At 40.9% G+C, this 25,802-nt stretch overlaps 1 protein-coding gene across 4 annotated transcripts in view; it reads right to left on the reverse strand.

Moving 5' to 3' along the window:
• MAP3K2 (mitogen-activated protein kinase kinase kinase 2) overlaps positions 1 to 25,780 on the reverse strand; it is a 108,656-nt gene extending 82,876 nt beyond the window's left edge. For all 4 annotated transcript variants that reach the window (XM_036320288.1, XM_036320286.1, XM_036320287.1 and 1 more), the window contains exon 1: positions 25,353 to 25,780. The gene's annotated coding sequence lies outside the window, so the exon portion shown is untranslated. The remainder of the gene's footprint in view (positions 1 to 25,352) is intronic.
• Between the last annotated feature and the right edge of the window lie 22 nt (positions 25,781 to 25,802).

A 25,802-nucleotide genomic window follows, 5' to 3' on the forward strand; every position in this document is an offset into this window, starting at 1 on the left:
CTTTCCTCTCTGTAAAAAATCAATTAAAAAATATATTAAAAAAAAGAAAAAAGAAAAAAAGAAAGGAGATGGAGCTGAAAGAGTACTTGAAGAAATAATGGCTGAAAATTCTTCCAATTGGTTAAAAGACAAAAATCCTCAATTTTAAGAAGGTGAGGAAATACAAAATGAGATAAACCCAAAGATAGCAACACCCACATCATAGTCAAACTTCTGAAAAATAAAAACAAAGAAAAAAATCTTGAAAGTCCTGAATGACAAATAACACTATAAGGAAAAGGTAATTCTCCTGACAATAGGTTTTCCATTAGAAACTATAAAGTCTAAAAATAAAAGAACTGTCAACAGAGTCCTATTTCCAGTGAAAATATCCTTCAGCAATATGAGGAAAATCACGGCACCTCAGGAAAGAGAAAACACAAATGTAAACAAGAATTGATAAAGAATAATGTCCAAATCTCAAAAAATAGATGAAATATATTCAATATCATCTCTCCAGGTAAACTCAAATTTATTCTTCCATTACTTACTTACCAGGGTAGCTAAAATTAAATGGGTTTCTAATATTAATTATTTCCAAGTAACTGCAGGATCTGGAACTCTCATTCACTGCAGGTGGTTGTATAACTTGGATAAAAGGATGCAGAACTGTATCTAAACATATGCCTACAGCGTGAGTTATTAAATTTACTGCTTTTATATATCCAAAAGACATGAGCATTTAGATCCTCAAAATCATATGTGAAAGGATGTTTAGCATACCTTTATTCATAATATTTTTAAATTAGAAACAACTTACAAATCTGCCTACAGGAAAATGGAAGAGTGGTAATAAATTCAAACAATAGAATACTACACACCTACAAAAAAAAATAAAATCCTGATATGAAGAACAATATGAGTTAATTTCATAGATTTTATGTTGAGCAAAAGAAGTGAGACATAAATGAGAATACATCATATAAATCCACTGATATGAATTTCATGAACTGATAGTACTATCAATGATTATAAAGGTCAGAAAATTAAGAAATTCTGAGGGTAGTAGTCAGAAAGGGGGATGAAAGAAACTTCTAAAATCTTGAAAAAGATTCTACATCTTATGCTGGGTATTACATATGTAAACAAGTTTGTTCTCTACATTTACGTTTCATGCACAGGTGGAGTTAAATATAAGTGTTTCCTAGCACTGAAAGTTGCTTGTTATTTGAGCTTCGGTTCCTCAACTTTTCAGAGTCCATGCTAATCTCCATTATGTCATGTTACCATCTGAAGATAAATAGTGACATCAAGATCTAATTTTACAGCTCAGTAACCCTGAAAAATTAATTTATCCTGATTAAAAACTGAAGAAATCATATTAACAGTTCAATATAATTCACCAAATATTCTGCATAAAATATCATCTCAAATGGAGTATCATTTATGATTCAATAACTGGAATTTAAGAGCAAGTAAAAGAGTAGGTCTTTTGTTATTCTCATAGTTTGTGGACTCAGTACTAATACTGATAAACTATTGAAAAAGTAGGATTTTACTTTTTCTTCAAATATTTAAATTGTTGGGTAATACCAAAAGACTAAATTTTTAGCCTAAACATACTTTAATATATTTTTATTGTTAATTTTAGAGAGGAAGGGAGAGGGAGAGGAAGATAGAAACATCAATGATGAGAAAGAATCATCGATCGACTTCCTCCTGCATACCCCACACTGGGGATCTAGCCTGCAACTCAGGCATGTGCCCTGACAAGGAATTGAACTGTGACTTCTTGGTTCATAGGTTGAAACTCAACCACTGAGAAACAGCAGCCAGGCAGCCTAAACATACTTTAAAAAGTGACTATCATATATTGGGAAATGAGACATTAAAGTAATATGTAATCCTATATAATAAAAGGCTAATATGCAAATCGACCAAGCGGCAGAACGACCTATCGCTATGACATGGACTGACCACCAGGGGGCAGATGCTCAAAAGCAGGAGCTGCCCCTGGTGGTCAGTGCACTCCCACAGGGGGAACGCCACTCAGCCAGAAGCCCTGAGCCAGGCCCACTGCTGGCAAGTGCAGTGGTGGTGGCAGGAGCCTCTCCCATGGGGAGCAGGCCTAAGCCATCAGTTGGACATCCACCAAGGGCTCCTGGACTGTGAGAGGGCACAGGCCGGGCTGAGGACCTCGCCCCCTGAGTGCATGAATTTCGTGCACCGGGCCTCTAGTTATATAATAAAATTTCTAATTTCAAAAAGTCATCAATAGGCTACTTAAAAATACCTAAACTGATTTTTAAATACATTAAAAAGCCACCATATAAATCTCTCCTTAAATTAAATCAAAAGACATTGGTCTCATTTCCTTATATTAAAATGAACAAAATATTTTGAATTAAAACTCTACAATACAAGAAGGGGGAAAAAAGGAGACATATATAATACTCCTTGTAATACTTTAAGCAATAAAACAAAACTTAAAACAAAACAAAAAAAAAAACACCTCCACAATACCATTAAAATGTAGCCAAGTCTGCTAAAGTTATCAAATAATGATAATGAAACAACTTTAAGTCACAAATCTGAAATAAAATACAACTTGGGAACATTTTATAACAAGACAGAAACTATTAAAAACTGACTTTATCTTGGACTGCAGATCTGTTCTCAAAGGCTTATTAAATAATCACTATCAACTCACATTTTCACCACTGGCTCCGATTAGCTTTCAAGAATAATTTTGAAAAATTTTTCTACAGCACTGCCTCTGTGGTAGGGCTGGCCATTGAACAACATGGATTTGAACTGTGCAGGTCCACTAATGGGGTTTGTTGTTCGAGAGTCAACTGTACTTACTTTTCTCCTTCTAAGCACATGGACATATTGACCTTCCCCACCCTGTTCAACTCAGATAGAGCCCATAGACTTCCTTTGGCCAATCCATGTGGGTGAATGTAGTGAATGTTTCTTCCAGGTAAAAGCTTTACTGGGAAAGGCCACAGTGTGCTTTGACACATGTTACTCTTTCCCTCTGATCTGGTGTGACACTGATGTATAAGAAATATGGAGCCCAGCCGGTGTGGCTCAGTGACGGCACTGCCTGTGAACCAGGAGGTCACGGTTCCATTCCCAGTCATATTGATGTTTCTATCTATCTCCTCCCTTAATCTCTCTAAAATCAATAAAAATATATATTTTTTAAAAGAAACATATATTTTGTTTTTGTCCCTATTTCGGGCACAAGAGCACCTAAAACACTTAAAAGTTCCTAAGCTGTAACAATATAGGTGTCTTTAAAAAAACACACATTTTTAAAAATTTTGCTATTTATTTATTTTTATTGATTTCTGAGAGGAAGGGAGAGGGAGAGATAGAAACATCAGTGATGAGAGAGAATCATTGATCAGCTGCCTCCTGCACGCCCCACACTGGGGATCGAGCCCGCAACCCGGGCATGTGCCCTTGACTGGAATCGAACCTGGGACCCTTCAGTCCGCAGGCCAACGATCTATCCACTGAACCAAACCAGCTAGGGCAATATAGGTGTCTTTTGATATTCAAAACATATCCCTTTAGACCATACCTGAGTTTATAATAATGACATGACTGTTGACAAGCACTAGAGAAGGAGGCTGGTAGCTAGGGGGAACCGACCAGGTGATTAGATGGCTAGAACCCCATTCCCTAGCCTCTGGGAAAGAGACACTGGAAATTAAGTTCAAGTGCAAAAGGCTAATGATTTAATCAATCATGCCTTGGTAATGAAGCCTCTATTTCAATGGGGATTTTTTTCTTTTTTTCAAGAGAGAGAGAAAGAGAAACATCAGTCATGAGAGAGAATCATTAATTGGCGACTTCCTGCACGCCCCTACTGGGGATTGAGATCGCAACCTGGGCATGTACCCTTGATCAGAACCGAACTTTGGGATCCTTCAGACCGCAGGCTGACACTCTATCCACTGAGCTAAACTGGCTAGGGCCCATACCATTTATTTTAAATGTATTCTCAGTACATTCTCACCCCACTGAAAAGTGTACATAAATACAAGTAAAGAAATCATTCAGGTTTACCCAAGTATTTCTCAGAACTCTTTGACTTAGCGATTATATCTGACTTTGAGTGTGTTTTTACATCATGTTGGCCCTATCCCCACAAGATTCCAGTGCATATACTCCCTTGGAGAAGGCTACATGGAATGAGAGCATATAGGGAACCTTTGCTCTAACTAGAAGAGCCACACAAAATCCCCAATTTTACTATGTGACTTTGAGCAAGAGTCTTTTTTAAAAAAATATTTTTATTGATTTTAGAGACAGAGGAAGGGAGAGGGAGAGAGAGAGAGCATCGATGTGAGAGAGAAACATTGATCAGCTTTCCCCTGCACACTCCCTACTGGGGATCGAACCCACAACCTGGGCATGTGCCCTTAATGGGGACTGAACTGGTGACCTTTTGGTGTATGGGATGACACTCAACCAACTGAGCCACACCGGCCAGGGCTTGAGCAAAAGTTTTAATGCCTCTGAGCCTCAGTTTCCTCATCTGTAAAATTAGGATAATACATATGACCTACCATAGTTACTGTGAAGTTAATGTGTAAAGTTTCTGGCACATAATAGACAAATATTACTTCTTCCTTCCAAGATAGACTGAAGTTCATAGAACATTGTGTGACATCCTCAATGCAGAAGACATGCCTTTACGAAATAAAAATGGAAAGCTAAGAGAGACACTAATCCAAGATGCAAAACAAGATGAGAGGAAAAAGGAAATGGGAGAGATCAAGGATTGCCAAGATCATAAAGATTCAACTGCAGAATTAAATACTCATGAGATGAAAAATTTTGTAATGCATATTGGAGGACAGAGAAAACAGAACTGTCAAGTGGCTATGAAGATCAAATCCAAGAAGCTCGCCTAGAATGCAAAGTAAAAGGAGATAGAAATATTAAAACACATTGCGTACAAGCATAGAAATCTCTAAGACACACGCCAGGGACCGCACGTTTTTGGGCAAACTGCACGTTATTTAAATCATCATAATGCACTTTAGGTGTTGTTTTTCAATAATTATAACATTTTTATTTACAAAAACAATTAAACAAACAATTAAAGTTCCTAGTACTTTTTTAACGTTTGGTACTGCGTAAAACGTTTTCCTCTATGAAGAGGGACCAAATAAAATTTACATAAGTATCTAGATTCGCTCCTTTTTCCGTGGGCGTGAAAAATGAGAACACTCGTGAGTGGTCCTTAACAGATGGTGCGCGAAACACGAGAAAACTCCTGAGCGGTACGAAATGTGTTAAGAGACAATGACAAGTATGAAGGATGGAGAATGGAGAGCCAATGTAAAAACAACACACACTGCCAAGTAACCAGAATATAAAGAAAAAACAAAGGCACACACTCCAAAAAAACTGAAGGAGCTAAAATAAAATTAAGATATTATGACCATATTACTTTGACTCCTTCATTTAAATACTTGTTTAATACACACGTCCACATATTCAAAGACACCATACACAAAAATAAACCCAAAATGGATAAAAGACTTAAATGTAAGTCGTGAAACCATAAAATTCCTAGAAGAAACCATAAGCAGCAAAATCTTAGACATCTCTCGTAGTAATATGTTTATAGATACATCTCCTAAAGCAAAAGAAACTAAGGAAAAAATAAACAAATGGGACTAAATCAAAATTAAAAAGCTCTGCACAGCAAAAGAAACCATCAAGAAAACGAAAAGAGAAAAAAAATGATGTGCTAAGGGAGAACCAAGATGGCAGCATAGGTAAACGCCTGTAGTTGCTGCCTCCCACTACCACATCAAAACTACAACTAAAAGACAAAACGGATATCATCCAGAACCATGGGAAGGCTGGCTGAGTGGAAGTTTGACAACTAGAGGGAAAGAGAAAAGCGCATTGAAACCGGTAGGAGGTGCAGAGGTGCGAAAGAGCGGAGGTACGGAGGTATGCAAAACGGGCTGGCAACTGGGTACACTATGGTCTTTTTCAATCGGGAGGGAGATACACACTCCCGACTGCTCTGAACTCCAGCTCTGGGCGAGACTCTGGGGACCTAGACTCATACGGGGAGAAACTGGACTGTCTGGCAGTGGGCCGGAACACGAGGGCGGCTTTCTCTGAGATGTTTGCAGCGTTCATTGTTCCTGCATGGGGCCGCGGGACACAGAACCCCAGGGACTTATCGGGGCAGGGCTGACAGGCAACCATTGCTGTTTGCACCACCCCTCGATTCCCTGAGACCACGCCCCACCCATTTTACAACCCCACCCAAGCTGTGTGCAGAGGCTTTTGCAACCTAATGTAACAACCTGCAGCTGGGTCAAAAAACCCCAGAGCTTCCAAAAGAAGGCCTAAGGCTTGTTAGCAGCCTGCCTTGCTTCACAGCTGCACCTCATGTGGGCACCTCCAAACCCCAAACAAAGAGGAGGAATCTGCAGATCTCTCTGTAGCTCCTGCTGGGTGGACTCAGGCAGTGGCTGACTTTACACCTCCTTGGAGATCCAAGAGCCAGTGTACCCAGTGGTCAAAGTGAGACCACGCCAGATTACAACTCTTCAGATCCATAAGAGACACACTCAGGGGGCAGACTCAGTGAGCATCAAAGCCCCACTGAAGCAAGTCCTGCCCCATAAGGGTGTTTCCAGCACAGCAGTTCTTCCATTGTAGACACAACTGGTCCTCACAGCCAATTGGTCTAGAGGTCAATTCCCCCCAGTGCTTACAACAGCAATCAAGGCTTAACTACAACATAACTGTGCACACAGCCCACAAAGGTGTGCACCAAGAGCATCCACCTCAGGTGACTGGGGAGGCTGAGACACTGGGCCCTATAGGACACCTAGCACAGAAAGCCACTGTATCAACACAGGGAAGCATAAAAAATGCGGAGACAAAGAAACATGTCATAAATGAAAGAAATGGAGGAAAGCAAACTACTGGATATAGAGTTCAAAACCATAGTTATAATGTTACTCAAGAATCTTCTAGAAACCTCCAAAAAATTTAGTGAGACCCTCAAGGATATGCAAAAGGACCAATTAGAAATTAAGCATACACTGACTGAAATAAAGAATAATATACAGAGATCCAACAGCAGACTACAGGATCCCAAGAATCAAGTCAAAGATTTCAAACACGAAGAAGCAAAAAACACCCAACTGGAAAAGCAAAAAGAAAAAAAGAATCCAAAAATATGAAGATAGTGTAAGGAGCCTCTGGGACAACTTCAAGCATACCAACATACGAATTATGGGGGTGCCAGAAGAAGAGAGAGAGCAAGATATTGAAAACCTATTTGAAGAAATAATGACAGAAAACTTCCCCTACCTGGTGAAAGAAATAGACTTACAAGTCCAGGAAACACAGAGAACCCCCTAAAAAAGGAATCCAAAGAGGACCACACCAAGACACATTATAATTAAAATGCCAAGAGAAAAAGACAAAGAGAGAATCTTAAAAGCAGCAAGAGAAAAACAGTTAGTTACCTACAAGGGCGTACCCATACGACTGTCAGCTGATTTCTCAACAGAAACTATGCAGGCCAGAAGAGAGTGGCATGAAGTATACAAAGTCCCACAGGTTGAGAACTGCTGTGCTAAACTGGTTGATACAACATGAGGATATATCCCTGATAAACATATATGCATCCAACAAAGGAGCACCCAAATATGTAAAAAATCTTCTGGAAGATTTTAAGGGAGAGATTGACAGCAATACAATCATAGTAGGGACTTTACCACCCCACTGACATCACTAGAGAGATCTTCTAGACAAAAAAATCAACAAGGAAATTGCAATACTAAACAACAAATGGATTTAATTGACATTCACAGAATATTTCACCCCAAAGCTGCAAAATATACATTCCTCTCAAGTGCACACGGGATAGTCTCACACACAGACCACATGTTAGGACACAAACTCTCTACAAAATCAAGATTGAAATCATATAAAGCATCTTCTCAAACCACAATGGCATAAAACTAGAAATTAACCACAAAAACACCCCAGAACTTACAAACCTATGGAGGCTAAAAAGCATGTTATTAAACAATAAATGGGTTTACCAATGAGATCAAGGAAGAAATAAAAAACATCTTGGAAACAAATGAAAATGAACACACAACAACCCCAAATCTATGGGATACAGCAAAAGCAGCCCTGAGAGGGAAGTTCATAGCACTACAGGCCTACCTCAAGAAATAAGAAAAAATTTCTAATGAACAATCTAACCCTACAATTTAAATAACTAGAAAAAGAATAACAAGAAAAGCCCAGAGTAAACAGAAGGAAGGAAATAATAAAGATCAGAGCAAAAATAAATGGCATAGAGGCTAAAAAAATAAATAAATAATAATACAAAAGATCAATGAAACCAAGAGCTGGTTCTCTGAAAAGATAAACAAGATTGATGAACCTCTAGCCAGACTCATCAAGAAATAAAGAAACAGGATCCAAATAAGCAAAATCAGAAATGATAGAGGTGAAATAACAACTAACAGCACAGAAATACAAAGGACTGTAAAAAAAAACACACCATGAGCAACTCTAAGCTGACAAGCTGGACAAAACAGAGAAATAGCTAGAAAAATACAATCTTCCAAAACTGAATCAGGAAGAAGCAGGAAAAACACACACACACACACACACAAAAAAAACCTCAACAGGCCGATAACAATTGATGAAACTGAAGCAGAAAACAAAACAAAACTAAACTAAACTCCCAGAAAACAAAAGCACTGGTCCAGATGGCTTCACAGAGGAGTTTTATCAAACATTCAAAGAACTAACACCTACACTCCTCAGACTATTCCAAAAGATCCAAGAGGAAGGAACACGTCCAAGCTCTTTTCATAAGGCCAGCATTACCCTAATTCTAAAACCAGATAAAGATACTACAAAGAAAAAGAATTACAGGCCAATATCTCTGATGAAAACAGATGATAAAATCCTCAACAAAATATTAGCCAATCGGATCCAGCAATATATTAAAAAGATCAAATCCCTATGACCAAGCGGGATTTATTCTGGGGATGCAAAGTTGGTACATTATTTGCAAATCAATAAACATGATACATTACATAAACAAATTGAAAGACAAAAATCATAAGATCATATCAATTGATGCAGAGAAAGTATTGGACAAAATCCAACACCGTTTTTTGATAAAATCTCTCAGCAAAGTGGGAATAGAGGGATCAGACCTCAACATAATAAAGGCCATGTATGACAACCTACAGTCAACATCATACTCAATGGGCAAAAACTAATACCATTTCACCTGAAAACAGGAACAAGACAGGGTTGTCTGCTTTCATCACTTTTATTCAATATATTACTGGAAGTACTAGCCACAGCGATCAGACAAGAAGAAGAAATAAAAGGCATCCAAATTGGAAAGGGGAAAGTAAAACTGTCGTTATTCACAGATGACATGATATTGTACATAGAAAACCCTAAAGACTCCACCAAAAAACTACTAGGTTTAATAATTTGGCAATGTAGCAGTATACAAAATTAACACCCAGAAATCCATGGCATTTTCCTATACCAATAGTGAACTCTCAGAAAGAGAAACTAAACAAACAATCCCATTTACCATTGTAACAAACAAATTAAGATACTTAGGAATAAACTTAACCAAGAAAGACCTGGACTCTGAAAACTACAGGACATTGAAAAGAGACAGAAGACATAAACAAGTGGAAGAGTATATTGTATTCATGGATTGGTAGTATTAACATAATTAAAATGTTCATACTACCCAAAGCAATCTATAGATTCAATGCAATCCCTATCAAAAAACCAATGGCATATTTCACAGACCTAGAACAAATACTCCAAAAATTTATATGGATAAAAAAATAAAAAGTCCCCAAATAGCAACCTTGAGAAAGAAGAACAAAGTTGGAGGGACCACAATACCAAATATTAAGTTATACTACAAAGTCACTGTGCTCAAAACAGCCTGGTAACTCGCACAAGAACAGGCATATAGATCAATGGAACAGAACAGAGAGCCCAGAAATCGACCTAAGCCATTATGCTCAATTAATATTTGAAAAAGGAGGCAAGAACATACAATGGAGTAAAGACAGTCTCTTCAATAAATGTGATTTAACACGTTAAGCGCCATGTCAGTTACCAGTGACTGAAACGAAAAGGAAGACAAAAAGGCTTGGCACTTAACATGTTAATTGGATAGGTACATGCAAAAAAAAGAAACTAGACCACCAACTTATGCCACACACAAGAATAAACTAAAAATGGATAAAAGACTTAAATGTAAGTCATGAAACCATAATATCCTAGAAGAAAACGTAGGCAGCAAAATATCGGACATCTCACAGAGCAGAATTGTCACCGATACAAGAGCAAGAGAAACAAAGGAAAAAATAAATAGGACTACATCAAAATAAAAAGCTTCTGCACAGCAAAAGAAACCATCAAGAAAATGAAAAGAGAGGAGAACATATTTGGCAATGATATATCTGATAAGGGGTTGATTTCCAAAATATACAAAGTACTCATACAACTCAACAAAAGAAAGACAAACAACCCAATTAAAAAATGGGCAGAAGACCTAAATAGCCACTTCTCCAAAGAGGACATACAAATGGTCAAGAGAGATATGAAAAAGTGCTCAACATCACTTATCATCATAGAGTTGCAAATTAAAACGACAATGAGGTACCACCTCACATCTGCCAGATGGCTATCCTAATATATAAAAGGCCAGGGTTGTAACAACCGATCACGAACAAAGGCTGACCAACCCAGAGATCCTTCAGTCAGCACTGGGTTGCTGTGGCGACCCAGCCCTGACTGCCCTGCTGCAGTCTGGCGACCCAGCACTGACTGCCCAGGGGGCTGAGACCCAGAGAGAGAGGCAGGGTCTGATCCGCAGCCTCAGTGGCAGCTGTTGATCAGTACTTGCCTGTTTCTTTCTCTCCCTCTTTCTTACGGAGCTTCACCAGCAGCCGGGCCTTTCCTTCTCTCCCGGCCTACGCAGTGGCTTTATTCAGCCCTGCCTCTCTGATCAGGCCCAGAGATAAGCCTGGAGATGCTGACTGGCATAGGAACCAACCAATCAGAACCAAATGTGGGTGCTGTGAAGAACCAATGGCTCTCTAGGAGGAGGAGCTTTTTAAAAAATATATATATATATTATTGATTTTTTACAGCAAGGAAGGGAGAGGGATAGAAAGTTAGAAACATTGATGAGAGAAACATTGATCAGCTGCCTCCTGCACATCCCCTACTAGGGATGTGCCCGCAATTAAGGTACATCCCCCCTGACAAGAATAAAACCTGGGACCCTTCAGTCCGCAGGTTGATGCTCTATCCACTGAGCCAAACCGGTTAGGGCAAGGAGGTGGAGCTTTTGACGCTGACTGGCATAGGAACTGACCAATCAGAAACAAATGTGGGTGCTGTGAAGAACCAATGGCTGTCTAGGAGGTAGAGCATTTTAAAAAAAATATATTTTATTGGTTTTTTACAGAGAGGAAGGGAGAGGGATAGAGAGTTAGAAACATTGATGAGAGAGAAACATCGATCAGCTGCCTCCTGCACACCTCCTACTAGGGATGTGCCTGCAACCAAGGTACATCCCCTTGACCAGAATCGAACCTGGGACCCTTCAGTCTGAAGGCTGATGCTCTATCCACTGAGCCAAACCGGTTAGGGCAAGAAGGTGGAGCTTTTGACGCTGACTGGCATAGGAACTGATCAATCAGAACCAAATCTGGGTGCTGTGGGGAGCCAATGGCTGCCTAGCAGGCCAATGGCTGCTTCTAACACTGGGATAGAAACTGACCAATCAGAACCAAATTGGCCAGCAGAGGAGGGCAGTTGGAGGTGAGATCAGGCTGGCAGGGGAGGACAGTTGGGAGCAAGATCAGGCTGGCAGGAGAGGGCCATTGGGGGCAACCAGGCTGGCAGGGGAGGGCAGTTAAGAGTGATCAGGCAGGCAGGCAGAGGCAGTTAGGGGTGATCAGGCAGGCAGGCAGGCAGACAGGTGAGCAGTTAGGAGCCAGCAGTCCCAGATTGCGAGAGGGATGTCCAGTTGGAGAGGGTGCTGGACTGAGGGAAACCCCCCCCCCTCTGTGCACGAATTTCATGCACCGGGCCTCTAGTTAACAATAAATCAACAAACAAGTGCTGGTGAGGATGTGGAGAAAAGGGGACCCTAGTACACCGCTGATAGGAATGCAGACTAGTGCAGCCACTGTGGAAAAGTGTGAAGTTTCCTGAAAAAAATTAAAAATGGAACTGCCATTTGACCCAGGGATCCCACCTCTAGGAATACATCCTAAGAAGCTAGAAACTGCCGGGGCCGGTTTGGCTCAGTGGATAGAGCGTCGGCCTGCGGACTGAAGGGTCCCAGGTTCGATTCCGGTCAAGGGCATGTACCTGGGTTGCGGGCACATCCCCAGTGAGAGATGTGCAGGAGGCGGCTGATCGATGTTTCTCTCTCATCGATGTTTCTGACTCTCTATCTCTCTCCCTTCCTCTCTGTAAAAAATCAATAAAATATATTAAAAAAAAAAAAAAAAGCTAGAAACACCAATCAGAAAGAATATATGCATCCCTGTGTCCATAGCAGTATTATTTACAATAGCTAAGATCTGGAAACAACCCAAGAGCCCATCAGTAGATGAATGGATTAAAAAACTGTGGTACATTTACACCATAGAGTACTATGCAGCAGTAAAAAAAAAAGAAGGATCTTTTACCATTTGAGACAGCATGGAGGGACCTGGAGAGTATCATACTAAGCAAAACAAGCCAGTCAGAGAAAAGACAAGTACCACATGATCTCATTTATATGTAGAATCTAATGAACAAAATATACTGATGAACAACAACAACAAAAAATCCAGAGACATTGAAGCATGCAACGGACAAGTATTTCAGAGGAAGGGGAAGGAGGGAGCAGAAAGAGATTAACCAATGAACTTATATGCATATGTGCATAGTCCATGGACAGATAATAGGGTGGGGACAGCCTGGGGAGGGGGCAGGAGTGGGATGTAGGGAATTAATGGGGGGGGGGGGACATCTGTAATACTTTCAACAATGAAGATAAATTCTTTTTTAAAAAGGAGTCAAGTTAAATTCATTGAATAAATTATTTCCAAAAAGGTAAAATACTAAAACATTACTTGTTAATAGTTCTACTTTGACTTCTTACAGAAAAATTGAAAGATAAATTTGGCTCTGTTATAGAAAACATTTTGTACTTTATTGGAAAAGCATGTTTCTAAAAAAGTATAAATATATTTGCCAGTAAAAGAACCTATATTTCTAGAGGCTATGAAATGTATTCATAAATTTGTCAATCTAAGAATGATGACTGCTTGCTTTTTGGTTATCATTAGAAATTAAGGTTTCTAAGGTATAAATATTCTAATTAACATGGCAGGAAATAATATGTGCTTTCAGTAAAAGAAGGTATAAGGCACGGAAATGCATTTTTGAAAGAATTCAAAGAAAATGGTTTATCTTAATTAAGTTGGTTATTTCCAAATAAGTAAAAAGAGACAAAGTCACCCTAGCTGGTTTGGCTCAGAGTGTTGGCCTGCGGACTGAAGAGTCCTGGGTTCGATTCTGGTCAAGGGCACATGCCTGGGTTGCGCACTCGATCACCAGTAGGGGGCATGCAGGAGGCAGTCGATCAATGATTCTCTCTCATCATTGATGTATCTATCTCTCTCTCCCTCTCTCTCCTCTCTGAAATAAAAAAAATATATTATAAAAAAAAGAAGAGACAAGAAAAGTTGTAAATTTTGTGGGAAAAAATCTTTTCTTTATTCACTTTTTTTTTTTTAAGAAATGGGGGTAGGGGGACAGAAGGGGGGGAGAGAAAGTGTGTGTGGTGTGTGTGTGTGTGTGTGTGTGTGTGTGAGAGTGAGAGAGAGAGAGAGAGAGAGAGAGAGAGAGAGATTTGTTGTTCTGCTTATTTATGCATTCATTGTTTAATTTTTTTATGTGCCCTTACTAGAGATCAAACCTGCAACCTTAGTATACTGAGACAACACTCTAACCAACTGAGCTACTGGCCAAGGCAGGAAAAGAAATCTGGAGAAAAAAGTTTATGTGTTGTGAGAATAAACGAAGTAATATTTTCTGCCAGAGTAGGGAGTTTAGGCAACTGCCATTTTGAAACTGCAAAGGTCAGCCTCTCCCTTTTTCCTTTAAATTAGCCAATCACACGAGAATGAGAGCCTAAACTCTGGCCAATCAAGAGTCAGAAATAAAACCTCAAGCAGACCCCTACTCAGTGTGCGTGCATGCTTGCCCAGACCCTGTGTGGGCTGTGCACCCTCTGCAGAAGTAAAGATATTTGCCTTGCTGTCTGGCTCCCGAGTATCCTTTGCATTCTACCAGGACCCCTGGTTTGGGGCTCATCTTCTTTCTAACATGTGCGGTCAGCAAAATATGATTAAAATGAATTAAAATATCAAAAGCTGATGCAAACTTAGAGTTTGGTTCTTTCTCTCTGTGTTAAAATGACAGTTTTCCTGTACTATTAGTATGCTCTTAATAAGAGCTAAATTTTGCTTCTAACCATTTAAATTTCTGGAACAATTAAACAGATAGCTAAAGTAAGGGAATCTCTTTACAAAAGGGGAAGATGAGACTAATGGCTTATTTGTGATTTGGAAAGTGGATTTTAATCCAATTGTCCCCTTTTCAAGGAGAACAATGGACTCGTGATGGTTTGCATGTATTCTCACTGGGTAGAGCATCCCCATGTTGAAGGGCCACAGCTGCAGCAGTTACTATAAAACCTCAAGAAAGCATTTTCCTGCTTGAAAAATCCCTCCAGAGCCTCACAGCAATTGGGGAGCCCACTTTATTTTAAAGTCTGGATTGCAAAGTGTACTATTCACCAGTGTCCTAATTTGTTTAATGTACCTCATTGTCAAGCTGTTGTTCTGTATCACCAGGTGAATAAAACCCCCTATAAAGACTCAAGTTGATGGTTGCACTAAGAATAAAAATGATATACAGTCACTACCTCCTTTAATTTACAATGGTTTGAACTCTTTTCTTGCTATAAATAGGTTGCTTGAATATATATCTGGATCAAGAAGATACAGGCTAGCCCCGACCAGGTGACTCAGTTGGTTGGAGTGGCATCCTGTGTACCAAAAAGGTTGTGGGTTTGATTCCGGGTCAAGGCACATACCTAGGTTGCAGGTTCAATCCCCAGTCAGTAGCGTACAAGAGGCAACCGAGTGATGTTTCTCTCTCACCTCTTCTCTCTCTCTCTTTCTCTCTCTCTCATCAATAAACATATCCTTGGGTGAGGGGGTAAAAGAAAGATACAGGCTAACTAGACTCATAAGTATAATTGTCTTTTGCCAATTGATTTACCCAATGTTTGCAGAATTAATGCCTGTACCTATTTTTCAACTCCTTTTTACACTATTTACTAGTGGTCGTTGCATGAAGATTCGCGCAATAGGCCTTCCTTCCCCTGGCTGCCAGCACCAGTTTTCCTCCGGCACCTGGGACCCAGGCCTTTGGTCTGGCCACAGCAGCGAGGCTTGGCTCCTACACTTCAGCTTCTCACAGCCCCTCCTTTTTTTCCCCCCCCAGCTCCTCCAGTGAAGGCCAGGACAGACTGGAAGCCTGGGTTGCCACCTGCGACCCAGACCCCCAGCCACTCCTTGAGCGGAGCCCAGGGCCTGCAGGAAGCTTGGCTTCCTCCATCGCAAGGAGCAACCCAAGCCTCCTGCTTGCTCCAGCTCTGTGACCGCCGCCATCTTCAGTCGTCTTCAGTCTTCGCTCCGCGCCTGCGTATGCAAATTAACCACCATCTTTGTTGGGTTAATTTGCATAGTCACTCTGATTGGCTGGTGGGTGTAGTGGAGTGGCAGAGTGACGGAGTGATGGTTAATTTGCATGTTCCTCTTTTATTATATAGGATTCCAGAGATTACAGGACAATGATGAAAGGTCTTGCTAAAGCCTCACTAATTCAATGCCTCATGGCAAAATCTGCCTCAAAAACCTTCCAGGTTTAACAGGTACCTGATGAACCTCGTAAAGGTAGGTGGCCCTAGTTGCTCAATTGGCTAGCCCAATCTTGGGAGTATCACCAATGGAGATAAACCAACAGCAGGTAGCCAAACCATTCCAGTACCAAAATGGCACAACACACACCTCAGACAAACAAACATGATAGGCTATCAATACTATCTGCCAACGGATTTCTACATAAAGGGGGAATATGGATCCCAGGAAGATTCATCTGATGTGGATCCCAAGAAGGAACTGATCTGCTGAGATGAACTCTCCATGGTCGACAGAGGACCCACATTTTGTAAGAGCCATTTGCTGACGGGCTTCTCACATACTCTATAACTGGGAGAACCTCAGACGAAACCCTCAGCTACCCACAAAATGCTCTATTTGTTTATTATCACCTGAGTCAACAAACACTGCAGGGAAACCCTGGTTTCATCTTTCTACCAATTGACTGAGACATGTCCTGTCCGATCAGACCTGCACAATTTGGTGCCTCATTTACATAAAATAGACCTATCTGGGAACCTTGGCAGGAACTTTCACTACAAGAGGTGGTCTCCCCTTTGTCTTGGTGGAACACAATTCAGGTTGCTACCTCAAATTGTATTCCAGGCTGCAGATCCTTTTGTTCAAATAAGTGCTTCTTATTTTCATTACAGTCTAAAATTAATTTTGGTTTACATCTGTGTAGACAGACTATAGGAGACTTCTACAATAACTAATAATGGTTGTTGAACTCTTATTATATACTAGGCACATATTAAACATATCTCATTTTTTTTCTTTCTTTTTTTTGAATCCTCACTTGAGAAGTTGAGGGTATTTTTCCCATTGGTTCTAAAGAGAGTGGAAGGGAGGGAGGAAGAGAGAGAGAAACATCAATGTGACAGACACATCAATTGGTTGCCTCCCACATGTGCCTGACAGGGATGGGGTGAGGGTGGGGGGGGGGGAGAAATCTGAGCTGCAGTCCAGGAATGTGCCCTTCACCAGAAATTGAATTCTCAACCCTCCTGTGAGCAGGCTGATGCTCTAACCACTGAGCTGCTGGCCACAGCCAAATTATCTCATTTAAAACTCATAGAAGTCTATGAGTTAGGTATTATTATCTCTATTTTACAGATAAGGAAAGTGAGGCTTAGAGAGGTTAAACAGTAGAGCTGGGACTCACATTCAGATTTGACTCCCAAGTTCATACTCTTAACTGCTTATTACTTTTATTTTCTTCCCTCTCTTTTCTCTATTTAAGGTGTGTTTTTTCAATAAACATTATAATCACAATCATTTAATATGTTTGCTAATTTAGTTCAACTCTTGTTTCATCTTCAAGGCCTTCTGAAAGTGTTCTTTCCACTCGAGTACACAGGAGGTACTCCATGCATGATAACATTACTTTGGTAAAGCAAATCCAGTTTTTGGTTGCCTTGATACAGCATGGTACAACTGCTCAGAGCCTAGATTCTGGAGCCAGACTGCCTGCCTTCAAGTCGCAGCTCCATCACACACAAGCAGTGTGAGCATGGCCAAGTGACTTCCTGCCTCAGTGTCTCAGTTCCCTCTTCTGTAATATGGGTGCAGTAACAGCAACAATGATGTAAGTAATAATTCACTGGGTTGCTGACAAGGATTAAACGAATATCTTTAAAGTAGTACTTAAAACAGTGTCTAGAATGTAGAAATTGTTTTACGTTTGCTAAATAAAATGAATACTACTGAGAGAGAACAAAGAAAACCAGTAAATTTAAAAAAAAAATTCTGTAAATCATCAGTTGATTTGGTAGGCATCGCCTTTTTAAAAAAATTATCTTTATTGTTGAAAGTATTACAGATGTCCCCTTTATTTCCCCATTGGCCCCCCCCACCCCACACCCACTCCTCCCAGGCCTTCACTACACTTTCACCTGTGTCCATAGGCTATGCATATACATTCCCCTGGTTCATCTCCCCAACCCGCCACCTTCCCTCTAAGATTCGTCAGTCTGTTCCATGCTTCTATGTCTCTGGGTCTCTTTTGTTCATCAGTTTATTTTGTTCATTAGGTACCTTTTAAGAACCTTGAAACACTATAAAGGATGATCTCTTCTGTTTGCCAATACTCCATTTAATAAACATTTGGCTCCAAGCACTGATCTCGGTGTTGGGGGACCAGCATTAACCAAACACTGCCTCTGTCCTTGAAGAGCCAACTTCTTAGTGGAGGACACAAAGATGATACAGAGTGCAATGTGGTGAGAACAATCTGAGAGGCAGAGTCAGCGCTCCAGGAGCATTTGTCCTGACGTGATGGCCATCAGGGGTCCTAATGTGGAAATTGTCAAAAGAACACTAATAAAATCACGCCTTAAACTATTTTTTGATTTGTCATTATTAAAGTCCACACCAAGTGATTACCTGCATAAACAGGACAAAAAATACCTTCAGAAGAAACTTGTAATGTTTACAAACCACACAGTGATGTTTAAATTTATGGCCCTCTGAATCTCAAACAAAACACTCTTGAGCATGTTTAAGAAAGGCAATGTGCTAGTTATAGGAGGGACCCCAAAGATTCTATTTCTATCCTCCTGTCAACTGGGAAGGCAAAACATAACCAAAACATTAAGAAACAATCTAAGAGTCAAGTAACAACCAAGGCAACAATTCAAGATGTTATAAAGGAATCATGTAATTTTAACAACCACAAGAAAGGAAGTCAACCAATATTCCCAACAAATCTCAGGAATATCCAAAACAAAAGATCAAGTTATACAGACACATTTCTTCTAACTGTGTGGGTGTATATAGAGATATACTTCACACAACACTTCAGGATAAGAAAGAAGGTTTTCTATCTCCAAATAGACAGTTCATCCTGATTTACAAAAGATGTATGAAAAAATTCATGTGAACTGGTTCATTAATTAAATTACATTATTTGAGAAACCAAGATGGCGGCATAGGTAAACACCTATGAGGTAAACACCTATGAGGTAAACACCTGTGAGGAAATTGCTGCCTCACACAACCACTTCAAAAATACAACTAAAAGACAAAACGGACATCATCCAGAACCACAGGAAGGCTGGCTGAGTGGACATTCTAAACTAGAAGGAAAGAGAAAAGCACACTGAGACTAAGAGGAGGTGCGGAAGTAAAGTGCAGCGGTACGGAGGTGAACATGGAAAGGGCTGGCAACTGAGGATGTGGTTGTCTTTTTCAATTGGGAGGGAATCTTAAGCTCCCGACTGCTCTGAACTCCAGTTCCGGGTGAGTCTCTGGGGACCCAGACTCATACGGGGAAAAACTGGACTGTCTGGCAGTGGGCGGAACTCAAGGGCGGCTTTCTCTCAGAGGTGCTTGCAGCGATTACTGGGACATTGAGACCCGGGGCCTCTTAGGGCAGGGCTGAGGATCAGCCATAGCTGATTGCTCCGCCCTGTTGATCCCGAGACCCCGCCCCACTCAAGCTGTGCGCAGAGGCTTTTGCATATGAAAGGCCTGGCCCTTTGCAATCTGAAAATTACCTAACAAACTGCAGGTGGGTCAGAGAGACCCAGAACTTCCAAAAGACGGTCCAAGGCCCCACAGCAGCATGCAATGCTTCACAGCTGGGCCTCATCTGGGCACATCCAAACCCCAAACAAAGAAGAGGAATCTGCAGATCTCTCCATAGCTCCTGCTGGGTAGCCTTAGGTAGAGGCTAAATTAGCACCTCCCTAGAGATCCAAGAGCCAGTGTACCCAGTGGTCAGAGTGGGACAATCCAGATTACAACTCCTCAGATGCATAAGGGACACACTCAGGGGGCAGACTCAGTGAGCACCAAAGCCCCACTGAAGCAAGTCTTGCCCCAGAAGGGTGTCTCACAGAAGTTCTCCCACTGCAGACACAGCTGATTCTCACAGCCAATTGGCCTGGAGGTCAATTCCTCCCAGTGATACCAACAGCAATCAAGGCTTAACTACAACAAGACTGTGCACACAAAATAAGCCAGTCAATGAAGGAAAAATACCACATGATCTCACTCATTCATGGATAATAGAGACCATTATAAACTTTTGAGCAATAATAGATACAGAGGCAGAGCTGCCTCAAACAGATTGTCAAACTGCAGCAGGAAGGCCGGGGAGGGTTGGGGGGCAGGAGGTAGGGGGATAAGAGATCAACTAAAGGACTTGTATGCATGCATATAAGCATAACCAATGGACATAAGACACTGGGGGATAGGGGAAGCTAGGGGACTGTCTAGGGCGGGGGGATAAAATGGACACATATGTAATACCCTTTGTAATACTTTAAGCAATAAATTTAAAAAAAAAAAAAAGACTGTGCACACAGACCACAAAGGGGTGCACCAAGAGTGTCCACGTCAGGTAATTGGGGAGGCTGTGCCACTGGGCCCTATAGGACACCTAGCACAGAAAGCCACTCTACCAACACAGGGAAGCATAAAAAATGCAGAGACAAAGAAACAGGTCACAAATGACAGAAATGGAGGAAAGCAAACTACTGGATATAGAGTTCAAAACTACACTTATAAGGTTTTTCAAGAATTTTCTAGAAACCGCTGATAAATTTAGTGAGAACCTCAAGAAATCTAGTGAGACCCTCGAGGTTATGAAAAAGGACCAATTAGAAATTAAGCATACACTGACTGAAATAAAGAATATTATACAGAGTTCCAACAGCTGACTAGAGGATCTCAAGAATCAAGTCAAAGATTTGAAATACCAAGAAGCAAAAAACACCCAACCAGAAAAAGAAAAAGAAAAAAGAATCCAAAAATATGAAGATAGTGTAAGGAGCCTCTGGGACAACTTCAAGCATACCAACATAAGAATTATGGGGGTGCCAGAAGAAGAGAGAGAGCAAGATATTAAAAACCTATCTGAAGAAACAATGACAGAAAACTTCCCCTACCTGGTGAAAGAAATAGACTTACAAGTCCAGGAAGCACAGAGAACCCCAAACAAAAGGAATCCAAAGAGGACCACACCAAGACACACCAGAATTAAAATGCCAAGAGCAAAAGACAAAGAGAGAATCTTAAAAGCAGCAAGAGAAAAACAGTTATTACCTACAAGGAAATACCCATACGACTGTCAGCTGATTTCTCAACAGAAACTATGCAGGCCAGAAGGAAGTGGCAAGAAATATTCAAAGTGATGAATGCCAAGAACCTACAACTAAGATTACTTTACCCAGCAAAGCTATCATTCAGAATTGGAGGTCAGATAAAGAGCTTCACAGATAAGAAAAAGCTAAAGGAGTTCATCACCACCAAACCAGTATTATATGAAATGCTGAAAGGTATCCTTTAAGAAGAGGAAGAAGAAGAAAAAGGTAAAGATACAAATTATGAACAACAAATACACATCTATCAACAAGTGAATCTAAAAATCAAGTGAATAAACAATCTGATGAACAGAATAAACTGGTGAATATAATAGAATCAGGGGCATAGAAAGGGAGTGGACGGACTATTCTTGTGGGGGAAAGGGGTGCTGGGGTTGCAGGAAGAGACTGGACAAAAATCGTACACCTATGGACGAGGACAGTGGGGGGAGGAGTAAGGGCAAAGGGTGGGGTGGGAACCGAGTGGAGGGAAGCTATGGGGGGGAAAAAGAGGAACAACTGTAATAATCTGAACAATAAAGATTTAATAAAAATTTTTAAAAAATCACATTATTGAGAGAACATGTTAGTTAAGTAAACCCTATTATAAACCCTTCTTTAAAACAATCACCTACCAAATGTCATTTAATGAGTTGGAAAATAAATTCAACTTTATATTACATGTATTTGATTTACTTCTATCTGGCTTAATTAAAATGAGGTTCACCTCTAAATGTAATCAACACATTTCATTATCAGAAACTCTGATAATGATAATTCTGACATGTTTACTAATTTAACCATTATGAAATGAGAACAGAGTGAAGTTTAAAAGAACTTATAAATCTTTAACTTCACATAGTGGTAGAATTAGGACAATTTAGATCTTCTAACTCTTAATCTTGTGCTCCTTCCATTACACCAGAAAATGGAGCATTTTCTCAAAATGCTTTTTAGTAAATCCACTCTTCCTTTATTGTATTTTTGGCTATTCCTATGCAACAAATATTGCCTACGAAAAACTTAAAAGAAACACACTCCTTGAGGAAAATAACTGCATTTAATTTTTCCCATTTTTCTCAAGCCAGTTTTGTAAAAATTTATGTATAACAGGAAACACCTTAAATTCATAATTTAAAATCCACAAAATCAGAATGTTCTTATTACATATAGCTGCACTGGATATTTTACGAAATCCTGTCATTTTGTTTCTATCTATAGACAAACAAATGATTGTTAACACTGAAATTCAAAAGCTAGCTGTACAAAGATCAGCAGGAAATGGCTACAACTATTAGGTGAAAGATTAATGGAGAAGAGACTACAGTGCTAATTTATTATGCCACAGATTACGTGCTAATTGCAATAAAGAAAAAATACCTTACTCCAATAGCCAAGTGATCAAACTTAGCATTACAAATAATAGGACTTGATAGTTTATGTCTCCTGATGGGAAGTAATATGAAGTACACAGCATCACTTAGTAGTTATTCTTGTCCAAAAATACTTAATTTGAAAATAATCAACCCTTTAAACCTAGCTTACAGTTAGCTAATAAAGGAGGAAAGAGAGGAACACTGTAAGTCAGTGGTTCTCAACCTGTGGGTCGCGACCCCTTTGGGGTCAAATGACCCTTTCACAGGGGTCGCCCACGACCATCGGAAAACACATATATAATTACATATTGTTTTTGTGATTAATCACTATGCTTTAATTATGTTCAATTTGTAACAATGCAAATACATCCTGCATATCAGATATTTACATGACGATTCATAATAGCAGCAAAATTACAGTTATGAAGTAGCAACGAAAATAATTTTATGGTTGGGGGTCACCACAACATGAAGAACTGTATTAAAGGGTCGCGGCATTAGGACGGTTGAGAACCACTGCTCTAAGTGATACCATGAAGGAGGAAAAAAAATCAGACAAATCAAGAATGTGATTCATTCTAGATTAGAAGAGAACAGAGATTTAACAAATCCTGGTTTGGTGGGGTTGGGTGTAAAAAGCCATAATAGACCTTTTAGTACAAATGGGGAGATTTAAATATGGATGAATATTAGATTACATTAAGGAATTAGCAATAAGAGACTATTAACTATCCTATACAATAAAGAGCTAATACGCTAATTAGACCTTCTGGAACGACCTTCTGGAACGACCTTCTGGAACGACCAGTGGAGGGGAGGGGCCCAAGGCAGCAGGGGCTGCGAGGGCCAAGCCCCTTGCATGAATTTCATGCATTGGGCCTCTAGTCAATAATATTAACTAAGAAAATTAACATAATGGTATTTTGTATATGTAAGAAATGTTTCAAATAATTCAGTCAAAAATAATATACACATCTTTATAGATGCAGCAAATATGGCAAGATGTCAAAAAATACTGAATCTAGAGGGTCATCATATATGGATGTTCACTGTAACCAATTTTCTGTATGCCTGAAATTGTTTCATAATAAAAGGGGGAGGCTAAAGAGTGCCAATTTTACAAAGGGAAGAAAGAAGGAAAAATCCTGAAACCAAAGTTGTGGGAACTGTGAAGAGCCAAACATGACTTCATTTTTAGCATCTGTTAAATACAGTTTATCCCTTTGGTAGCAATAAGGTTAACAAGGAATGAAAGCTCCATCTAAAACATTGCTTAAAAGACTGAGTCTACAATGTAATCCAATTATTTGAGATAAACCTTTAACTGCTAGTTCTCTCGAAAGACACATGGAGCGCATGACCAGAAAACCATTCTTTAATGGTATCATATTCAACAAAATTTAACAAGGCTCAACATGTTTATATTTTAATCAAACAACAAGTTAATCTGTGAGCCATCCACTTGTTAACTTTATAATTTGATATTCCATTCAACTACAAATTTTCTCAAACCTGGTAATACACTAGAGAAAATGATACAGAACTATAATTGTGCATTAATAGATTAAGCATTTGCAACTGTGCAGAAAGCTTCAATTACTGAAAGAAATTTATTAACACTTTTTTCTATAAAAAGAAAAGGCTCTTTACTTTTTCACTAACCATAATCAAAGAAATAATACAGGCCAATGCCAAAATGAGAATTGGTAGTTTATAAACACGGATTGGTGGCCACACACAAATGAAAGAAAAAAATCACGCCATTAAAATGTAACTTTCTTCAATATTCTATCTATACTGTAAATTTTTGACACTCAACTCAGAAATATTGCATAAGACTACACAAATGACAAGTGTGTCGCCATTGCCACATAACCCAGCAACAAATTTTGCAATAAGGAAATATCAAGCAAATAACCCATCTGCAAGTTCCCTGCATGCTCCAATAATAAACTGCACAACTACAATTGTAACTTTTCTTTTTGCTAATCCTCATATAGGATTTTTCCCCCATTGCTATTCAGAGAGAGTGAAGTGGGAGGGGGGGGCGAGGGGAGACATATCGATGTGAGAGAGACACCTCGACTGGTTGCCTACTGCATGGAGAGCGAACCGCAACCCAGGTAACATGCCCAGGACTGAAATCGAGCCCGCGACCCTCACGGTGCACGGGATGACGCTCCAATGAACTTGAGCCACACCGGCCAGGGCATAGTATTTTTTTTTCCCAAGCCAAGAAAAATGACTTGCCTGGGCTGCAGCAAAACACATCAAACAGTCTATGATGGGGCAAATAAGCTACATCTACCTATATATTAAGGATTTACTCCCACGTAGAAACTCTCCAGCTATATATTTATTTTTGCAAGACGCAGAAATACAGTTCTGCAGAAAAGTCATCGTATTCCAACCAAGGCTTCCCAGATTATCAGCTGCATGACCTCGGTCCAATGCCTGGGTCTAAGCCTCAAGCTGTTTATCTGTACAATGGGAAACACGTACCCACCTCCCCGGCAGAGAAGACTAGGGAGACGCTGCACGACAGCTCCCAGCTCCCAGCTCCCAGCGCCGGGGAGGCTGGGTGCTGGCTGAACGCTCCGCAAAGAGAAGGCGGACTCAACCCTGCTCTAGAGGTGACCACAAAGTGGGGCGCAAAGACAGGACCTTCGCTCACAGCAGGGACGTCCCGGCTCCTCCCAGGGACCCCGCAGAGCACAGACCAGCAGCCCCCTTCTCGCGGGCGCGCGCGCGCACACACACGTACACACGTACACACACACACTCACTCACTCACACACACGTACACACTCACACACACGTACCGGCAGCTCCGCGGGACGTGGGGAGCCGCAGGCCCGAAGAGTGGCTCCGCCGGCCTCTGCACCCGCCCCTCGGCCCCGTGCGGCCTGTCACCGCGCCCCCGTCGGGGAGGCCGCGGGCCGGGGCAGGAGAGGCGCGCGAGGAGCCGGGCGCGGGCCGGGGGGCCGGGCCGTCTCTCCTTCACATGGAGTCCGGGCTGAGCCGGGCGGCGGGCGCGCGGAGATCCGGGCCGCTCGGCGCCCCTCGGCCCGCGGGAAGGGGGCCGGAAAGCAGGAAGCCGCGGGCCGGGCGCCGCCGGAAGCGGAGAAGGGGCGGGAGGGTCCGCTCCTCGGTCGTGGGCGCCGGGCCTCCGGGGCCCCGTCCTCGTGGTCGCCGGGCGCCCTCGAACGCGCAGTCCGCGGCCACACCGCCCAGCCAGGCGCCGCCGCGGAGGGCAGCCCGGCTGCCGCTAC

This window comes from Myotis myotis, unplaced genomic scaffold (assembly GCF_014108235.1).
Source record: "Myotis myotis isolate mMyoMyo1 unplaced genomic scaffold, mMyoMyo1.p scaffold_m19_p_8, whole genome shotgun sequence".
In the NCBI taxonomy this organism is placed as follows: domain Eukaryota; kingdom Metazoa; phylum Chordata; class Mammalia; order Chiroptera; family Vespertilionidae; genus Myotis; species Myotis myotis.